The sequence below is a fragment of the Rhineura floridana genome, chromosome 2, assembly GCF_030035675.1.
Source record: "Rhineura floridana isolate rRhiFlo1 chromosome 2, rRhiFlo1.hap2, whole genome shotgun sequence".
Taxonomy (NCBI): domain Eukaryota; kingdom Metazoa; phylum Chordata; class Lepidosauria; order Squamata; family Rhineuridae; genus Rhineura; species Rhineura floridana.
The window spans coordinates 57,734,879-57,751,150 of NC_084481.1; the positions used below are offsets into that span (position 1 = coordinate 57,734,879).

The 16,272-nt window shown below is 41.8% G+C and overlaps 1 protein-coding gene across 7 annotated transcripts in view; it reads right to left on the reverse strand.

Annotated features, from left to right (window-relative positions):
* GALNT13 (polypeptide N-acetylgalactosaminyltransferase 13) overlaps positions 1-16,272 on the reverse strand; it is a 419,256-nt gene that overhangs the window by 279,296 nt on the left and 123,688 nt on the right. The window lies entirely within an intron of this gene.

The following is a 16,272-nucleotide window of genomic DNA, read 5'->3' on the forward strand; positions in this document are numbered from 1 at the left end:
TAACTATAACTCCGAGCACCTCTGGCCACTGGCAATGTTTGCAGGGGCTGATAGGAGTTGTAGTTCAGCAACATCTGTAGGGCCCAGGATTTCCTCCACCTGGTTTATGGGAATGAGCCTACCTGAGGTGCAGTTTGGCACACTCCACCCCCCTCACATACACACTCAATTTTCTTTCTCCTTCAGGAGTACATCAAAGGCTTCAGCTTCAGAATTAGCCATAGCTTGGGTGAATGGAATTACCACAGCATGTGAATGGTAACGACTAGACAACAGAACAAAGACTCATCCAATGTAGTTATGGAATCTCCAAAATCTTAATAGTAATTACATCAGGCATTAAAGCTATAGAGGTTTTTTAATGGAACTATTTACGTTTAATACATTCTGAAATCTCCAACCCTCAGGAACATCCACTACGGACACAGACAGCATTTAAAATAATTTTGGAGCTGAATCTCCAGAATTCCCACACAGTTAAATAAACTATTATATATTAACTACTCCCCAGGCTTTCCTAATGATACAGTAATCATATTATTTATGGAACTTATCAGTGGCTAGTTTACGGAAGCCAGAAATGTAAATCGTTAAAGCAGCATTATTCTATCAGTTTAAAATCTACATTTCCTTTCCTGAATAGGCCTCTATATCTTTTTGTTGAAACCAATCTTTAAAAGGTCAATGGTTTAAAAATTACACACAAGTGAATAATTTTGTCCCATTTCATCAGTAGCAAAAGAAACAATCTTCCCGGCACTTCAGTCTCCCCATCTGCTACAAGTAATTAAATGTGCCTCTCCCCAAATAAAGACCTGCATTTCAGAGGGTCCTGTCATCTTGCAAAACCTCTGACTTTCAGCTAATAGCAGACCTTCTGGCAACATAATTTGAGAAATTAAATGATTCTGTTATTTGATATCCAATTTGACTGATGTGGTGACAAATTTGAAATTCAGAAGAACTTGGAAAAAACTATTTAATTTAGTCATTGAGAATCTTACATAACAGTCTCACAAGAATATATCTTTAACCCTTTTTTAATATCTTTAACCCTTTTTTTAAAAGATGTTTTAAAAGTTTTTTAAAAGTTTTTTTTAAATGTTTTTAACATTGTTTTGTTTTAATGTATTTTAAGGTCTTTTAATGATGTTTTAAAGTGTTTTTGAGAGCCAGTGTAGTGTAGTGGTTAAGGTTTAAAGTGTTTTTAGTGTTTCTGTTTGCCGCCCTGGGCTCCTGCTGGAAGAAAGGGTAGGATATAAATAAAATAAACAAACAAACAAATAAATAAATAAGAATAATAATGGAAATGGACTGCCAAATTCTGACTTATGGTGACCCTATGAATAGGGTTTCCATGGTAAGTGGTATTCAGAGATGGTTTACCATTGCCTTCCGCTGAGGCTCAGAGGCAGTGACTGGCCCAAGAAGCAGTGACTGGCTCAAACCAGTGTGTAAACATTTATCACAATAAGTATAACTTTTCAAATAATAAAATCAAGAACTATTGTGATTTTCAGCCTGGTTGACTATGACAGATCCTTCCTTCCATCAGTGACATGTCCCACCCACATTATATGACAAACAACACAGATCAGTTTCCAAGAGACTATTTAGATACTGGAGCCTGCTAGGTCTCAACAGGTTCAGACTAGAAGCCACCTAGAGTCTACAGTCATCATGTTCCAGAACACAGGGAGCTGGTTCTCTGTCCAAATGAGCCAGAAGCAGGTGTGTAGTCAAAGTCAGGCAGAAATCAAGATCCAGAGGAATTGAACAAGGATCAGAAGGGCAGAGACAAAGAAACAAGGTGAAGAAATGGGAGAGTTCTCCAAAGCTAACCTTGGATTAGCTATGAAACTATTTGATTTTTTTCCTCCTCAAAGGAAATATCAGAAAAACTTGGGGAGAGGGGGTTCTGAGCCAATAAGAGGGCCTGAAAAAATGTGTGCCCTTCCATCAGCCCTTACTTTATAGAATCATAGAAAAGCAGAGTTGGAGAGGGTCCTATAAGGCCATTGAGTCCAACTTCCTGCTCAATGCAGGAATCCAACTTAATGCATACCGAACAGGTGATTATCTAGCTGCCTCTTGAATGCCTCCAGTGTTGGAGGGCCCATCATCTCCATAGGTAATTGGTTCCGTTGTTGTACTGCTGTAACAGTTAGGAAGTTTTTCCTGATGTTCAGTCGAAATGTGGCTTCCTGCAGCTTCAGCCCATTATTCCGTGTCCTGAAATCTGGGACAATTGAGTAGAGAATCTGGCCCTCCTCTGTGTGGCAACCTTTCAAGTACTTGAACAGTGCTATCATATCTCTCCCTAGTCTTCTCTTCTCAAGAATGCCCATGCCCAGTTCTTTCAATCTCTCCTCATAGGGCTTTGTTTCCTGTCCACTAATCATCCTTTTTGCCCTCTGAATCTGTTCTAGTCTGTTTGAATCCTTCTTAAACTGCGGTGTCCAGAACTGGATGAAGTATTCAAGATGAGGTCTAACCAGTGCCAAATAGAGGGGAACTAGCACTTCACACAATTTGGAGACTATACTTCATTATTGCAGCCTAAAATAGCATTTGGCTTTTTTGCAGTCACATCTTACTGTTGGCTCATCAAAGAGTTGTGTTCATGGAAGGACTCCTTTCATGCACTGAATGAAACCTGGTAAGAGTGCAACTGTTCTTCCATTCACAAAGCAGGATCAAAGCCTGTATCATCATATAAAACACAGAACTGATTCTAGCATTTTGAGCAAGCTTAGTATATTAGACAGACACATTTTCATCTAGTATCTCTCCAAGACAAACTATGCACCTAGGAAATAAAATTACTTGCGTTGTTCTTTGTGAAGACTGCCACTTGCACACCATATTAAGATTTTAAAATGCTGTATCACTAGTGTCTGATCCCACTAACCCTAGACATATATCCTTATTCTGAATATACCCTCAAAAAATAAGCAAATACCTTAGATACCAACGTAAAGCTAAAAGGTTAGTACATATAAAGCCTTGTTTACATTATAGAGCTTGTCTTACCCATTTATAATTAATGCATGTGCAGCCGCACGCTCTACTCCTTGCTTTACACACATTTGAGAACATGTCTGCAAAAAGCCTATGCACAAGCACATGTATGTAGGCAACACTCAACTCAATCAGGGATCATATTTCTCCAATATTTTCAATCACCTGCATAGGTGCAGACATATCCACCAATGTGCATATGGCAGGGGCAGAACCTCCTTCCATACCTGTAGAACCATGTGGTGTGATCAGAGATACAGATGGGACAATTAAGTGTTTGCATTAAAAGTGTTCTTTATGATTCCTCCATTCAAGATGCGCTCATCCATATTATTGTAGTTTCACAAGCAACCTTTCAAGGCATTCACATGACAACAGCAATTTCATGGGAGGCAGATCAGTTATCTGCACCCTCTCAAATACAACAGAATTATCTTGTGAATAAGGGTTTTTGAGGTCAGAAATGAAAAAAGAAATCTGAAAGATTATCCAAATGGATTACAATTAGAATGTGGAATCAGTGCATGTTGGCGCATGGAAACTCCATCTTAATTTAGTCAAAGCAATTTGCATTATTTCCATTCAAGATGAAATAATTTTAAACACTGTATTCCACCACTATCTGGCAGTATCTGTCCACTAAATTTATGCTGCTTGCCTCATCCCTTCAGTGTAGTGGAACATACAGAGGGCAAGGATTAGATGCAAGACATCCAGTTTCGAATCCCTTCTCAGCTATGACACTCAACAGTAGGTCTCCAACAAATCACTATTTTTCAGCTGTTCTTTGGTTATTTTTCCCCCTAAATAGCAGAACAAATTCCCACTTAGTACTACTAAGTATCACTGTGCCTACCCCTTGTAGATTGATAACTGATGCAGAAGCCTCACTGTAGGGGGGCAGTAAATTCATTCTCATGTTAATTCTTAATTGCAGTTGCTTCCCTTCATCCTATACAAAATCAGTGGAATGTGAAATTGACTAGACTCGATTGAAAGCAGCTTCTTGTCAAGTCAATTTACTGCCAACAGAAAAAAATCAGTGCAAGGCTACCTGTTCTCTCAGATGTGCCTCCTAGTATTTTTTTAAAGCAGTGCACTGTGAGGCGTCCTTCCCTGGCTCTCCCTGTCAGGTTCCTACCTGCTCGTGGTTACTGCCTGTCTCTAGGCACCACCAGGGACTCCACCAGTCCGGACCGCTCTCTCTTATGATTTCTCTCCCCGCTCTAGCACAGATCTCAACAGATCCCCCTGCTAGGCAACCACCAGTAACGTCCCAATACTAGTATTCCCAGAGACTCTGAATACTGGTATTGTTATTCTCTTCACCGCTGCCACCATTTGTTACAGTTCCCCTTCAGCCTTTGTCATTACCTTACCCTCCCTTCTGGTCTGTGAAACCCCAGCCAAGGATCAGGCCTTTGGTAAACCAAATTAAGTATTTATTACAGATAACAAAGCTAACAAGATTAACAAGATTTCTTCTTAAGGCACATAAGCATATGGTTTTACTCAATACTAATCCGAACTCCACCACCCTCCTTCTTCACTCTCTCCTGGCAAACAACTCTCTCAAACCCCACCAAGCAATCCACTCTTTCTCTTCTCCTCCCCAGATTCCACAATTTACCACCTCACATTCACCCAGATTTACCTGTCATCCTTTCATTTATACTGTCAGCCATTTTAAACATTCAGCCAATCATCAAGCATTCTATTGCCCATTCACTCCCCCTCCTCTTTCACTACTTACCATGTATATTCTAAACAACCAGCACTTACCATATATACACTAATATATAGGAACATCACATTTCCCCCCCCTTAAACAACTGCAGAGTATTATTCCTGTTCCAGGATTTATACGTCGCGTTAACAAATAAAAGTCTCTATGGGGAAAATGTCTTTCTTTGTTCCTCTGTCTGGTCACGTCACTGCAGTCCCAGCCACTTGCCTGAAAAGTCCATCGGCCAGTACATTGTCCTTGCCTTTGATGAACTGGAAGTCCACTTGATAGTCCTGTAGGGCCCAGGACCACCTCTGCAGCATAGTGTTATGGTTTTTCATAGTCTGCAACCATAACAAGGCCCGATGATCCGTAGTCACTGTGAATCTTCGTCCCCACACGTATGGGCGCAACTTGTTCAGTCCCCACACGACCGCTAGGCACTCCTTCTGGACCGACGAATAGTTTTTCTCCCTCGGCGTCAGCTTGCGACTCAGATACGCCACTGGATGTCTGGTGCCTTCTCTCTCCTGCAGCAAGACGACTCCCAACGTGAGGTCTGGCACATCTGTAGCCACGATGAATGGTTGCTCATAGTCTGGTGCTATTAATATGGGTCCTTGGCACAAGGCTTGCTTCAGCAGATCAAAAGCCTTCTGACATTCATCCGTCCATACCACACGCTCAGAACACTTCTTCTTGGTCAATTCATGCAAGGGGGTTGCTATTTCCCCAAAATTTCTCACAAACTTCCTATAAAAACCAGCCACACCCAGAAATGCCCTTACTTGTTGTTTGGTTAAGGGGATCGGCCACGCTTGTATTGCCTCCACCTTGCTCCATAAGGGGGTGATTTTCCCACTCCCCACCTTATGTCCTAAATAGATTACTTCCTTTAGTCTAAACTGGCATTTCTTAGCTTTTATTGTGAGGCCTGCTTTTCTTAAGGCCTCCAATACTGTTGTCAGGTGTTGGACATGCTCAGGCACCGACTTGCTAAAAATGGCCACGTCATCGATATAGGCCACTGCAAAATCTGACATGCCTCGCAACACAGTATTAATTAGCCTCTGAAATGAACTTGGTGAGTTCCTTAGTCCCATGGGTAAGGTCACAAACTCATATAACCCATCTGGTGTACTGAAGGCAGTTTTGGCTCTGGATTGCTCGTCTAGTTCCATTTGCCAAAATCCTTTACAGAGATCTAATGTAGAGATAATGGTTGCTGCCCCCAATAACTCTAACATAGCATCTACCCTAGGCATAGGATACGCATCTGGGACAGTAATTTTATTGATTAGCCGATAATCAATGCAAAACCTTGTTGTTCCATCTTTTTTCGGAACCAGGACAATACTTGAGGCCCAGGGACTGATGGATTCCCTGATCACTCCTAATTCCAGCATATCTTCCACCTCCTTTTTGATCTCATTCAAAACTTTCCCATTCGCACGGTACGGAACAGATCTGATTGGGGCATGATCTCCAGTATCAATGGAATGTATAACTATACTGGTTCGGCCAGGTTTGTTGCTAAAGAGATTCCTATAGGTTTTCAAAACTCTCAGAATCTCTTCTTTTACTTCCTCCTCTACCTCCTCTGACCATTCCACTTGATCTACCCCTCCTTTGTCTTTGCTTTCCTGTACCAAATCTGGAAGTTCAGGCCCACTTCCCTCAGGGAATAAGGTAACTTGCAACACCTGTGCATCCCTGGTATGGTAAGGGTTCAACATATTTACATGAACCACTTTGCTTTTGTTTAATTGGTCTGTGGTGATTACATATGTCACTGTGTCAAGCCTTTCTCTGATGGTATATGGTCCTTCCCAGTTAGCCTGTAATCTGTCATGTTTCCTGGGTATGAACGCCATAACCATATCTCCCACATCATACACACGTTCTCTGGCTGTTCTGTCATACCAGTAACTTTGTTTCTCCTGTGCATGACTCAAATTCTCTTTCACTACTTCCATCATTGATGTTAATTTATTGCGGAATTCCAATACAAAATCTACTACAGAAGTTTTGTACTCTCCCAGAGTTCCTTCCCATGAATCTTTTAGCAGTTCCAAAGGTCCCCTCACTTTTCTAGTGAACATGAGTTCAAAGGGTGAGAAGCCGGTTGACTCCTGAGGGACTTCTCTGTATGCAAATAAGAAGCATCCCAACCGTTCATCCCAGTCTTGTGGGTGATCTTGAACATAGCTTCTTATCATGCCCTTCAAAACTCCATTGAATCTCTCAGTTAGCCCATTAGTGGCGGGATGGTAAGTAGTGGTCTTTAGATGTTTTAGACCACAACATTTCCACATACATTGCATCACTTCTCCCATGAATACACTGCCTTGATCTGTCAGCACTTCATGAGGGAAACCCAGCCTCATAAAGATTTTTAATAAAGCCTCTGCCACTACAGGGGCTTCTACAGATCTCAGTGCTTCTGCGTCTGGGTACCTGGTGGCAAAATCCACCACCACCACTAGATATTTCTTGCCATGCCTTGTGGGTTTGGAAAAAGGGCCCACCAAATCTATTCCCACTCTATAAAAGGGTTGTCCAATTATAGGAAGGGGCTTTAAGGGTGCCTTGGTCTTTACTCCACTCTTTCCCACCTTTTGGCATATTCCACAAGATAGACAATGTTGTTTTACATCCTTGGAGATATTTGGCCAATAATAATGTGCAGCCAATCTCCTCTTGGTCTTTTTTATTCCCAGATGTCCTGCACATGGGACATCGTGGGCTACCTCTAGCAATCTGGTTCTGTATTTGCTAGGTACTATCAATTGCTTCACTGGTTCACATTCATCCTTTCTCTCAGCAGGCATCCACAGTCTATATAAAATCCCATTCTCACACACAACTTGATTCCTCAGTTTGTCAGTGAAAGGAATCTGTTGGGTCAGCGCTTGTTCCTTTATCTGCTTCAGACTTATATCTTTATGCAGCTCTTCCCTGAATTGATCTGCTTCTTCCCCAGAGACCACTTGATACAGTTTGTCTTCTTCAGCAGGCCTGCTAGTGGTTGCTATGGTGACCTGAGGCTGGTTAACAGATTCCACCCTGTTTGTTTCAGCCCCCCTTAATATGGCTTCTTTTTCTCTGCCAATTTGCTGTCTGGTCACTACATAGATCTTTCCTTGGGCGCCCATTACATCCCTTCCCAGTATTACTGGTTCTTGTTGCTGGGCATTAATGCCTACTTTATATCGGCCCTCTCGGCCTCTCCAAGTCATATCCACCAGGGCCACAGGCAAACTCTCTGGTTGACCCCTCACTCCTTGGATAGTCACAGTTTCCTGAGGTAATATTACCTCAGATTTTATTAAATCTGGCCTCAGTAATGTCTGAGCGGCAGCAGTATCAAGCAATGCCCAATAATTTGCCCCTTGTACACTCACTTCCTCTCTCAGACTTGAATCAAGGTCTGTTACTTCTGTCCAGTTTATCTGGCAGAACTGAACCTTTTTCGCTGTTTCTAAAGCCTTGGGCTCTGTTTTCACTGCCCTTGTCTGAGCAGGATTACTAATGGGGTTGGCAACCTCACATTGAAAACGTAGGTGCCCTGGTCTACCACATTTGTAGCATAATTTCTCCTCACTTTTAGGGTACACAGATCCACTCTGGGGTCTCCTGTGCCCTTCAGATTTTAATGGAGGACTCACTCGCTGTGGTACCACATCCCTTCTGCCAGCACTATATGGTCTGGGTTTAAACTCTCTTGATGTTTTCCCCACCCAGCCAGTTCTATTGGAGGCGAAGTGATCCGCCATCTCTGTGGCCTCCTGCACAGATGTGACCAGGAGCCTTATTTCTGGTGGTAACTGATGGTATAATTGATCCAGTATCATAGGGAAGGGTGACTTAGCCTGTGCCTGCTTTTGAGACGGGCTCCTGCCTCAAAAGAAGCTTATTCAGATATATCAGTCAGATTTTTTCTTTTTTTTGACTGATTAAACTTCTCCCGGGTAGGGAGAAACGAAGAGATTAACCTCAAAGCCTATTTTTGTTGGGACGACCAGATCTCATTAATTTATGGGACGAGGTCCAGCCGACGAAGGTGGGACGGATTTTTAACAACAAGCTCTATCTGGAAAAGCGAACGTTCATCTTATCTTCTAAGAGAGAACGCACTAACAGGCAAGCACCCTTCTTTCTATATTTTTCTTTTACTTGACTTAAATTGTTGCTGTTTAAAAGAGATTTGCCAGATTGATCGGTTTTTGACATCTCACTGGGGAGCCATAACTTCTCTCTGCTACTCACTAATTAATAGCTTATCTCTGTTTTTGTTGCAAAAAGCTGTCCTGGATTTGCATTCTAAAGATATACACTGAAGAGGGATTTCTATTCCAGATTTTTATTTTGAAGAATATTATATTGCCTGAGACTACTCTCTTTTTGGTCTATTTTATTTTGACGAATCTGTTTTCTGACGACCGCCATTAATTGTTTCGATCCTGGGAACTGCATTTTGTTTACTTAAACATGGAGAGATAAGGCTGTCTGCTCTGTTTATACTGTGATGTCACCAAGTTTGGAGTATTAACCCAATTGTTGCTGAAATAAGAAGTGGTTTTCCTATATTTTTCTTTTAAAATGGCAATTAAGAAAGTGGCTGAGAAGCTGGAAATAACTATGTTTCAGAAAATAATGGATGAGATTGAGATAACGAAACAAAACCTGCGACAGGGTTGTAAGGAGCTGAAAATTGAATTGAGTAAAATGAAGCAGGAGATTAAAGATATAGGGGTCCCTGTGAGAGAGGTGACCCTGGAAGGGGTCCCTGTGAGAGAGGAGACCCCGGAGATTGGAACAAACGTGGAACAGGAAAAAGATTTGGAGTCTATGGACTTTAGAAACAAAATTTATTGTTTGGAGACACAGGAGATTAAAGACATAGGGGTTCTTGTGAGAGAGGAGACCCTGGAGACTGGAACAGGGGTCCCTGTGAGAGAGGAGACCCTGGAGACTGGAACAGGGGTCCCTGTGAGAGAGGAGATCCCGGAGATTGGAACAAACGTGGAACAGGAACAAGACTTGGAGTCTATGGACTTTAGAAATAAAATCTATTGTTTGGAACTCAATGTTATCTCTGAAGAAATTAATGAAGATTCTAGAGATAAAGTTATCAATGGCATGGATAATCTTCTGGACTGGAATGATGTGATGGAGCCCAATATAGAGAAAATCTATGGAATTAACTGCAGCCATGTGACAATGGAAAAACTTTCAAGAGATGACCCAGTGTATTTTGAAAAAAAGAACAGAGATATGATTTTACAGCAGTATTTCAGCAACCTATTCAGAATGGATGGCAAGAAAATATTTGGGATAGAGGTAATTCCCATCAGACTCTTACTATATGACTATGGCTTTGACAGCAAGATTATTATGGAATACTGATAATGGAAGATTGGATACTGAAATTACTGGACTTAACAAGACTACTGAAGATGGAAGATGGAAAATGGAACTAATAGGGATAATAGAACAATGGCTACTGAAATTACTGAACTTAACAGATTCTGATGTGATGGATTAATTGAAATGTTTATTTTGACTATGGTTATGACAATAAGATTATCATAATTAGTAATGAGATGGATTAATCGATATGCTTATCTGGAAAAAAAATTGATAGATATATTTCTTAAAGAATTGAAACCTCTCTTTGACTTTTTGTGGAAAGAATAAAGTAATGTTTATGAGATTTGATGATTAAGTAAGATAACTACTGGAGGAAAGTGATTTTATAATATGACTTAAGAGACAGGATTGTTATATATTATAGACTTATAACTGATTTGATCTTTGACAAATGGGAAGTCAATATTTTACTCTTTATTTTTTATTTTTGTTTTTTTTTTCTTTTTTTCTTTTTGTTTAACTATTTTTGATTTTGTTTTTTGTCTTTGAATGTTTTATGATTTTGTCTTGTATGTTTTATGAAAATCTGAATAAAAATTATTGAAAAAAAAAAAAAGATCCAGTATCATGAGGCTTTTCACCTCTTCCACTGACTGAGCTTTGGCACTACTCATCCACTTTCCAAATATATCCATCAACTTTGCTCCCAGTTCCACAAAAGACCTCCCTGTCTGTATCTGGCAATTTCTGAAAAGCTTTCTAAAATAATCAGGCCCCAGTCTGAATCTTTTAAACACTGCTTCTTTGAATTCAGCATAGGTGACGGGCTTGTCTGAGGGGAAATATTGGTATACCTCAGCCAATTCCCCTTTAATCAGGTTTGATAAATACTGCATGTATTTATCTTCAGGTAGCCCCCACAACTGAGCTGCTTTTTCAAAGGTGCTGAGGTAAATTTGAGGATCTTGACCAGGCTCATAGACAGCAAAGTCCTTTGGAGTAATTTTTATTTTTGCTCCATCTCTCTCTTTCCTTGTCTCCTCAGAGTGAAATTTCTCTCTATCAAATTTTAACTTTTCTACTTGTAATTCAGCATCCAATGCTCGTTGCTTCTCCCTCTCCTCAAACCCCAATCTCATTCTCTCAATTTCCAACTCCCTCTGTTTTTCCTTCTCTGCACCTTCCATCCTCAATCTCTCAGCTTCCAACTCCTGCTGTTTATCTTTTTCCTCAGCCTCCATCCTCAATCTCTCAGCTTCCAACTCTCTCTGTTTTTCCTTCTCTGCACCTTCCATCCTCAACTTCTCTCTCAAGTACTCTATATAAGCGGGATTGCTTAAATATCCTTCTGGGGTCTCTTCTCTGACAGGTTGTTTTTGCTGGGCAGTTGCAAATCCTATAAATCCTCAATTCATCTACCCCTTTACCCTCATGAGGTAAATTGAATGTTATGCACTTCTCCACCAGCTCCTCTCTTTTCATTTTTATGTATTCAGCCATGGTGTTTGAGTTCACTCACTCTTTGCCACACACTCTTTGCCAGTCACTCTCACAAGAAATCTTGTTTTGTTATTTCTGTTTGCCACACAACTATTAGGGATTGTCTAGTATTCGTATCTCACTGCTACAGCCAACACCTGTGACGTGTCTCCTTTGTCACCACATGTCTTTGGGACTCTCTTTGGTTCGTATCTGGATTCTCTGTTGTTCGTATCCCACCGCTACTGACACCACATGTGATGCGTCCTTCCCTGGCTCTCCCTGTCAGGTTCCTACCTGCTCGTGGTTACTGCCTTTCTCTAGGCACCACCAGGGACTCCACCAGTCCGGACCGCTCTCTCTTATGATTTCTCTCCCTGCTCTAGCACAGATCTCAACAGATCCCCCTGCTAGGCAACCACCAGTAACGTCCCAATACTAGTATTCCCAGAGACTCTGAATACTGGTATTGTTATTCTCTTCACCGCTGCCACCATTTGTTACAGTTCCCCTTCAGCCTTGGTCATTACCTTACCCTCCCTTCTGGTCTGTGAAACCCCAGCCAAGGATCAGGCCTTTGGTAAACCAAATTAAGTATTTATTACAGATAACAAAGCTAACAAGATTAACAAGATTTCTTCTTAAGGCACGTAAGCATATGGTTTTACTCAATACTAATCCGAACTCCACCTCCCTCCTTCTTCACTCTCTCCTGGCAAACAACTCTCTCAAACCCCACCAAGCAATCCACTCTTTCTCTTCTCCTCCCCAGATTCCACAATTCACCACCTCACATTCACCCAGATTTACCTGTCATCCTTTCATTTATACTGTCAGCCATTTTAAACATTCAGCCAATCATCAAGCATTCTATTGCCCATTCACTCCCCCACCTCTTTCACTACTTACCATGTATACTCTAAACAACCAGCACTTACCATATATACACTAATATATAGGAACATCACATGCACATGCAGATTTATTCCTATATGAAGTGCCCAGCTTTAAGGTTTTTTTTTTTAAAAAAAACCTCTACAAACACTACTGAAGCAACATTAACTACTGTTAAGGCAGGACTACTGTAATGTGCTGTAGGTGGGGCTGCCCTTGAAGACAGTCCAGAGGCTGCAGCTAGTGCAAAATGTGGCTGTTAGACTGGTAAGTGGAGCAGCGTGATGGAACCACATGTCACCAGTCCTGAAAGCACTGCACTGGATGCCAGAGAGCTTCTGGGCCAAATTCAGGGTGTTACTACTAGCATATAAAGGCCTAAATGGCTTGAGACCCAAGAACCTAAAAGACTTCCCCAGCAACAACCACATTAGAACCTATTATCAGCAGGGGAGGTCTTGTTGGTGCTGCTGCCACTGGTTAGTGCTGATCTGTGACAGGCCTTGTCAGTGGTGGCTCCCCATTTGTAGAATGCATCCACATTGGGGCGCATCTGTCTCCCTCATTATTGACTTTCAGGAGGGATTTAAAAACATTCCTGTTTACCCAGGCTGAATGACAGTTTTTAGAAACCCACAGATCATTGGATGGAAGAATGATTTTGGGTAGGAACACATAACTAGGGAGGGGTTTTTTCCCACCACCACCACCACTGATCTGCTGTGCCCCATTCACCCCCAGCACCATGGAGAAGGAGGAGGCCAGAACACAGAGAAGCAAGAAGAACAAGAAGAGGAGCTGCCATACTGTGGAGAAAGCAACAGGCTACAGGCTGCCATGAGTGAATATCCATTTATTCCAAGCCTCCCACATGCACAGTCAGAATCAAGCAGATTTTTCGCCCACCCTAGCCTGTAGCCTGACACTTGCCCCGCGGTGTTGTGTCCCTACTTCCTCCTCTGTGGTCAGGCCCTGTTCTGGGAGGCTTTTGCCATGGCAGCTGCTATATCCTTCCCACCAGAGAAGACCCCTCCTCTCCAGCATCTTCGTTCCCTGTGATGCCAGGGGTGAGCAGGGCGGAGCAGATTGGCAAGGAAACCAGGTAGACACAGTGGAGCAGCTGGACACTGGGATTTGCAAAACAGAATTGAAATGCAGCAAGGAAAAACAGTTTGGCTGTGTTATAAGACTATATCTGTAACTGTTTTTAGATTGCTTTTGTTATTGTTAAAATGTTGTGTTGATGTGTTTGCCACTCTGGGCTCCTTCGAAAGAAAGGGTGGGACATTAATGCAATAAATAAATAAATAAAATGTGAATGGAGATGTGCCATTTGCCATGACCATCTTGTTGAAATCTAACAAATACACATACATGCACCCCTACTGCAGTGGTGCTGGTTATGCTGCTGGAAGCCAGTTTGGCCATTTCTTCACATTCTGACTGAAGTGCTACAGCAGGGGTGGGGAACCTCAGTCCCAAAGATCGAATGCAGCCCTCCAGGCCTCTCTCATTGGCCCTTGGGACTCTCCCTTGGTCATACCTTCCTCCCTAGGCCTCACCCCTTACCATCCTTGCTCCACGCTCTCCTTAATTGCTTTGGCCTGACGGGAAAGTATCCTTGAACTGTGATGCCACCTGCTTCCTTTTGGATGAAGATGTGTGTATATAAAAAGCATCTGGCTTTTGCATGGCTGGAATGTAACTTCTTGTACCTATCCCATACCAATAAAAAGGATTTCCCCAACACTCAGCAGCAGCTTTTCATGAGGTATGGAGAGTTTCAGTGGATAAGAGGGAAAGGTGAAAATCAGGTGCCCTGCCTTGAGTAAGTATAAGTGCTTTCTCCTTGTACAAAGCCACTATTGGATACAAGACATAAACCTCAAGATGCATATCAAATAATGATAAATTTGGCATCTTCGCCTTTAAACAAATATCAAAGAGATGCAGTAAAAAGTTGGTATAAGAACCTAAAACAGAAATAAGTCCTGAACACACACAGAGCAAAATTTCATTTCTTATCTCAAAGCCTCACTTCTCTTGGTCAATGATATTCAATATAATTGTATAAGCTATTGCTGACATTGACAGATTTGCCATTTTTATATAACTACAAAGCTCAAATTCCAACTAAGCATTCTCTTCAAAGGTACCTTGATAGGCTGGAGCATTGGGCTGAAAACAACAGAATGAAATTCAACAGGGATAAATGCAAAGTTCTACACTTAGGAAAAAGAAACCAAATGCACAGTTATAAGATGGGGGATACTTGGCTCAGCAATACAACATGTGAGAAGGATCTTGGAATTGTCATTGATCACAAGCTGAATATGAGCCAACAGTGTGATGTGGCTGCAAAAAAAGCAAATGCTGTATTAGGCTGCATTAACAGAAGTATAGTTTCCAAATCACGTGAAGTATTAGCTCCCCTCTATTCAGCACTGGTAAGGCCTCATCTTGAATACTGTGTCCAGTTCTGGTCTCCGCACTTCAAGAAGGATGCAGACAAACTGGAACAGGTTCAGAGGAGGGCAACAAGGATGATCAGGGGACTGGAAACAAAGCCCTATGAGGAGAGACTGAAAGAACTGGGCATGTTTAGTCTGGAGAAGAGAAGACTGAGGGGAGATATGATAGCACTCTTCAAGTACATGAAAGGTTGTCACATAGAGGAGGGCCGGGATCTCTTCTTGATCGTCCCAGAGTGCAGGACACGGAATAATGGGCTCAAGTTGCAGGAAGCCAGATTTCGACTTGACATCAGGAAAAACTTTCTAACTGTTAGAGCCATACGACAATGGAACCAATTACCTAGAAAGATAGTGGGCTCTCCGACACTGGAGGCATTCAAGAGGCAGCTGGACATCCATCTGTCGTGAATGCTTTGATTTGGATTCCTGCACTGAGCAGGGGGTTGGACTTGATGGCCTCATAGGCCTCTTCCAACTCTACTATTCTATGATTCAAAACATGCTGCTTCTGGCACTCTCAAAATATGCTTTTTGTACATATTTGTCAGTTAAAAACCACCTCAAAGCACCAACAAAAAATTATCAGTTCATCTCTTCAGTGACCCTTTCATTTCATACAGGGAAAACAGAGCTGACTCAAAGCATGTCTACAAAGGATGGAAACGTAACTTTTCCTGTTAACTACCTGGAGATTACATTACATCATCTGTCACAGGAGAGAGGCTCCCTTTGAAGATGAAATATCATATTCACAAGAGCTTATTACAAGTGCTGAGATCTTTGGCAAGTTGTAGAAGGAAAGAGAGTCATAGCATTCGAGGTGAGGAAAAGGTAAATTTGAGTTACCTATGAATTTCTGCTTTCTCTAGTACCAAGGCACGGCAGCCTTCACTTTTGGGAAAGCACCTCCTCTTGGTCAGAGGCAAGCTCAGGCATCAAGCAAAGGGGTTCCTATGGACACCAAGCCATGCCTGAAAATGGAAAAGAATTTCCCATGGCATGTAGCCCTGAACCAAAAGATCTGAAGGCCACAAACAGACCTTAGGGCACAAAAGCTGCCCTAGGAAGCACTGATAGACAGTAAAACTGCTATTTAAAAAGCTACTGACTGCTTTGAAAGAGACAACATACAGCGGACAAGAAATAAGAATATCCCCAAGACTATACCTAGCCTATAATGCCAGGAAAAAAAAACTAAGAATGGGAATTCAGAAGCAAGACAAATTTACATTTCTCCAGCTATGCCAAAGTGGGTCAGTCTTCCCTTTTAAGATGTAGAAGATCAGTACATCTTTAAGGTGGGTC